The 5,695-nt window shown below is 47.6% G+C and overlaps 1 protein-coding gene across 2 annotated transcripts in view; it reads left to right on the forward strand.

The window, feature by feature from the left end:
• BCL11B (B cell CLL/lymphoma 11B) overlaps nt 1–5,695 on the forward strand; it is a 90,153-nt gene that overhangs the window by 903 nt on the left and 83,555 nt on the right. The gene's annotated exons all lie outside the window — the stretch shown is intronic.

Below are 5,695 nucleotides of genomic sequence, written 5' to 3' on the forward strand. Positions count from 1 at the left end.
GGCCCGGGGCTGAGCGGCCGCCGCGGCCCACCCGAATATTTATGTTCCCATTTTAAAGAATTTAAATAAATAAATAAAATATCTCCCCCCGGCTTCTCTGCCCTCCCCTGAAAGCCAAGAATAGGAGCCATCTGCCAGGAGCATTTGGTGCTTGCGAGCTCCGCTCTTTCTTTGTTACCGGTGATAAATTTCTGTTTGTAAGATTTCCTTGGGAATCGAGATATATATATGTATATTTTCCATCTCCCGTGAGTTTTTTTTTTCTTTCGTAGGGGAGGGTTGTGGGGGGATGTTTTGGCTCCCAAAATTCCAATTTCTTTTGCTCTTTCGCTCTTTCCTCTTCTTCTTTTTTTTTTTTTCTCTGCTCCTTTTTTAACCCATTCCTCCTCCTCTCCCCCCTCCCCAGCCCATCAGCTGGTGGAGCACAAATGAAGATGCATCTGGTATTCAGCTCTCTTTGGGGTGGGGGGGAGTGTTTTTAATTCATTGTTATTTTGGGGCCAGATTTGCATCACCATAAAACGTGCCCCCCCCACACACTCCTCCCCTTCATTAATTGCATTTTGTTTTTAACTATTCGGTTTGGAAGATGCATTTCCCTTTTTGTTAGTGACTTTAGGTGGCTTTATTTAAAAAAAAATACTATTTCTCCTTTTACATATGTATATATAATAAGAATCAGCATCCCAAACCCTCTGAATCGCCCCGTGCAATTTCTCCCACTTCTTTCCAGTCTCAGTTGTGAGGAGATGCGGGGTGTCGAAAGGGGGTGTGCGGGAAACCTGGTTTGTTGCGCACGTCTGAATTTGTTTAGAGGGGGAAACATTTCTCCTTTTGCTGCTGTTGCTGTTGGGGGGAGCGTGTGTGTGTGTGTGTGGCGGGGAGAGGTGGGGAGGAGAAGAGAAGCCAGGTAGGTTTCCTCTTCCAATTTGATCTCGTTTTCCGATCGCTTTGCTTGGGAGTCAATAAGGAGGCAGGGGAGCGTGGAGAGGTGCCGAGGAGCGGCATGTGCAGGGGGTTTAGCCGGGCAGGGATGGAGCGCGGCGCGCAGCTTCCCTCCCTCCCCGCGCACGTCTGTCCGCCTCTCCATCCCGAGGAGGCTCCGCGAGGAAATCGGGCTGCACACTGAGCAGGGGCAGCCAAAAACGGAGGTATCCCCGGGAGGAGGGCGGGAGATGCAGAGGGGGCCGCGGCCGGTGCCCAGGTTGGGGCTGGGGGCGCAGGAGGAGCAGCAGCGATGCAGGGCCCTGCTGCGGGCGGCCGGCGCGGGGGGCTGCACTGCTCAGGAAGGTGCAATTCGTGGTGATGGGGGGAGCATAAATTGGAAAAAAAAAAGCAGCCCAGGGAGGCTGTGGGGCAGTTTGAGTCTGCAAAGTAGCATTGCAAGGGAATGGGAAGCCAAAACACTTGCAACAAAATAAACCCAACCCCAAGCCAAGCCAAGCCCCCAAAGCCAGGATGAATTGATAGTGCTTTATGAAATCTTGCATTTATGGCATGTTTAGGTTTGGCTTTTTTTTTTTTTTTTTTTTCATTCATTCATTCTTTCTTTCTTTCTTTCTTTCTTTCTTTTTTTTTTAATTTTTAATCCTCTCCCTTTTTTGGCATCCATCAGGAGAGTTGCATTTCAGGATGGATTGCAGGTCTGTGCCAGGCAAGGCAAGAGATAGGGAGAGGGAGATGGGCAGAGAGAGAAAGAGAAAGGTTTTCTGACACTGCTTAGCTGCAGTTTATTAGGTTTCATGCTCTTGGTGTTCAGAGAAACGTTTAGATCCGGAGTGTAAGACAAACAAACACAAAAAGCAGAGAAACTGCCATGTAGCTGTGCTCCAGAGTTGCCGGGTCTCATTAGCACAGTGGTCTTTTAAGAACTGCAAAACTGAGTGGCCTGTTTGTCCTTGCCAGGCTCCCCCGGCAGCCCTGTAATGGATGCATGTGCAGCACAAAAAGGGGGAAGACATGGAGAGAAAAGAGCAGCTCTGGACCTTTCTTTGGGGCTGGTGGACAGAACAAACTTGGTGGCTGTGCTCACTTCAACGGGTGCACAAAGCAAAAAGCGCCATGAGGGGGGAAAGAGGAGGCTGTGCTGGAGAGCTGCTCCGTGCAAAGAAGCATTATTTTGGTTTGATTCAGACTACTGTTTTTCCAGCCTAAAATCGTTCACCTTTTTTCCCCCCCCCTTTTTTTTTTATAACTTAAGAAATCTGTTTTCAAACTAGTCCTGCATTTCACATTTGAAGAAAATGTGAAAGGCAAGAGCAAGTGAAGAACTCAGAGCAGCTCTGCAGAAGGCGGCAAGGCAAGAACATTCTCTAGAACAGCAGCAAAGATTGGGAGGGAAAGGATGGGGAAATCCTGCGATTCCAGAGAGAGCCAGGCTTCCCAGGGGAGACTCTTCTCTATCTGGTCAACAGGTTCCCCAGGAGGAGTAGTAATTTTCTTTATCACTTTATCGGTTTTTATTTACACATTAAAAATAAAAAAAGCAACAGTAACATTTTTTTTTTGCATGTCAAAGTTTTTGCAAATTACTTCAAATAACTTCACTTAAAATGCATTTAGCTGTAGTACAGTTAATGAATCTTTTCCTACGGAGAAGAAAAACTAATCAACACTTACACAAAAAGAGATGTAAGCTGTTACTAAAGAATTAGAGAGGATATTGTTTTGGAGATGACTTCTTTTTCTTTTCATAATACCTGCATAGTTGTGCACAGAAAAGCCTAACATGTTTTTAACTGACATTACATGTGTTGACTTTAAATAGGTCAGGAAAAAAAAGAAAGGGTTGTGTTCTGGAGATTTTCAGGTTGCCTTTTACTTGAATATATTTGTATTGGACTCATAGGATAAAAAAATACTGTCATATTTTTGTAGTTTCATGGTCTTTTAAAATATATATTTTGAAAAGTGATGCGGAGGATCACTGATGGTGGATCTAGATTGTGCAGTCCCTTTTGGTTGATCTGCTCGGTGTCTGGCAGCGGGTGAGGAAGCCTTTTGCCTTTTCTCACTGGTCGGCAGATGCAGAGCATATTTTGTCAGGCTTATTTAAATATTGAGAAATAAAAGTCTTTAAGATTTTACAAACCTGCCTGTGCTCGATCGGGACGGCCGGAGCCCTCGGCTTGTGCGAAATGCGTGTTTCTCTGCTGAACAAAGGCTTGTCCGGTGGCATATTTGACAATAATTAGAACGCAGAGGACGAGGAAATAGTACAAATTATTGATATCAGTTACCGACTTGAGTTGACACCTCTTCTGCTCGCTCTTCATGCAGCTGAGCTCACTGCCCGCGTAGCCTTTTGGGCTCAAAGTGCCTCACACGGCAAGATTTTAATTTATTTCTCCCGCACGCTGCCCTATCTCGATTGCTTCGCGCTCGCTATTGTTTGTTGATATAAAATACTTTCCAAAATAAACTTTGCTGGCTTTTTAGGTGCCTCGCAAGCCCTGGCTGCAAGTGGCGGCTTGTGGCGACTAGGGGGAGCTCATAGCCTGTCTCATGCAGGCGCTGGAAATACCCTAGGAAATAATAGCTATATCTGAGGCAGTTTACGCTGCTGTAAAATGTTTTCAGTGTAAAGTTGTAGTATTGATTTTCATGCGAAGATCTATATAGCGCTAGCTGAGAGAGGGGCGGCAAGTGAGACGCGTCTATTTTTAGCTAAATCACGGCTGATTAATCGACTCCGGCAGACAGGGGTTTTTAATTAAAAATTAGTTTTTAACAACGCCTTTTATTGTCGGCGTGTCAATGTTTAAGTTCTCGGTTTGCCGTTGCCGGCTGCCGATGGGGGTAGCGATACCTGCACGTCAGGCTGCTGCTGCTGTGCGTGGTGGGGAGACCATCTAGAGGCATTTGTGGGTCTCGAGCGGACAGAAAAACCCAGAGCCAGGACGCTGGACTTCTGGAAGAAAGTGTTGCAGCAACAAAGCACACGTAGGCAGGCACTATTTGCCCAGTTTACATGTCAGGAAACCTCCCGTGCTCTGTATGGGGAGCCTCATACAGGATGGTTTGCTGCACTGTGATCCCCAGGTCCTTGCAACAAAAGCCACGCCGTTCTCGGGAATGGAAATAAGTAATTTTTTTTGTTTGTTTTTTAAGAAATAAGCACAAGATCAGACCCGTCATGCCGAAGCTGCTCGCAGGCGGCTCCCCAGGGCCGTGGGTGCTGCTCTGCGTTTCAGGCCGCTTGTGCGCCGTGGATGGACTTTGGTGGGACGTCTCCTTGCCCAAACCTGTAATTTTGCGGCATATGCCTAGCACGCTTTGATCCCTGCCTGTCAGGGGAGAGTGTTTACTTTGCCCAGGCTGGGAAATTCATCGAGTTTGGGGGTTGTTAGCATGGCAAGAGCGTATTCTGTTTTTTAGGGCACAATCTGTGGACGGAGGCTATCCCGTGACAGGAAAGCATGCTTCATTCTAACCTGAAAGAGAAATAAATTAGGTCAGACAAAAGATCAGGGCTGTCATCAACTGTACAGAAACCCTTCACTCTTGAGTAGAGAGGGCCAGCAATTTATCTGATGATTTCTCTACTTCATTTAATGTTTGAACGGAGCTAGTTGGGGGCGTATAGGCAGCAGGCAGCTCCTTGGGCAGACCTGTGAGATGGGGAGCTCAGCGTCTCCTCTGCCGCTCACCTCCTCCAGCCTTAGGGAAAACCTTCCCTTTCCCCGTCCTCAAACCTCCACCTTTTCCCCACTGCAGCCCTGTTTCCCTTCCCTGACCGTTAACTTTTGCTGCGAGGATCTGCAGTGTCTGTGTCCCCCTGCCCATCCTCCGTGCACATCCACATGTGCTCCCCTTCCTCCTGCTCCCTCCTCTGCCTCCCACCAGGCCCACTCATGGAAAAAGCTGGAAAAGTCTCCCCGGGGAGACCCCCTGCATGGAATGGGCTCTGTGCTTCCCTGCCAGGGCTTTCCCTGCTCTCGTGGCCCTGCTGCGGTGTCATCCGGGCTGCTCCGCACCCCGTCCTCGGCTCGCTTGTCCTTCGGGTTTGCTCTTTGGGAGCCTCAAGAGAGAGGGCCGGGAGAAATAAATAGCGGCTGTTTCTGCCCGCTTGAAAGTTAGCGATAACTGTAAAAGCACCTGGTAAAGTATCCACACTGGGATGCAGATAGCTTTATATATATGTATCTTTTTAATGACGGAAGAGAAAGACATCAATAAGAGCACACGCTGATAAATGTGTGATTCATTCAGCTGCTTTTACTACAGCACCTTCCTCTTTTGTGTTTATTTACTTTCCTAAAATGTATCTGTGCAGCCTGCACACCGTTCCCTGCACCCACGGCTGCAGCCTCAGAGGCTCCTGTGTGCTCAGCATCCGAGCAGCAGCTCCCATTGCTCCCTCCCCAAAAGCTGTTGCCTGCTCCCTGCCATAGACCCTTGCCGAGCTTTAAGTAGCGGCTTTTTTTGTAATTTCTTTTCCCCTCCCAAGGAATATATAAAATATGCCTAAAGCAGGCTATTCCAAAACAAATTAAAGCAGAGGGACACACTTCATGCGTTGCGGGCACGCGCCGGCAGAAGGGGGTTAGAAGAATATCATCATTTTACTGGCAAAAGTGACACCAGATCGGGAATTTGATTAATGGTGCAGCATTCACGGGGACTTAGTTCTGTATTTTTGACATATGCACGTCTTTTGTGTAGTTGCCTCAGTGCAAGAAATTCTGTTTGTTTT

This window comes from Nothoprocta perdicaria, unplaced genomic scaffold (assembly GCF_003342845.1).
Source record: "Nothoprocta perdicaria isolate Ctin4 unplaced genomic scaffold, notPer1 scaffold_69, whole genome shotgun sequence".
Lineage (NCBI taxonomy): Eukaryota > Metazoa > Chordata > Aves > Tinamiformes > Tinamidae > Nothoprocta > Nothoprocta perdicaria.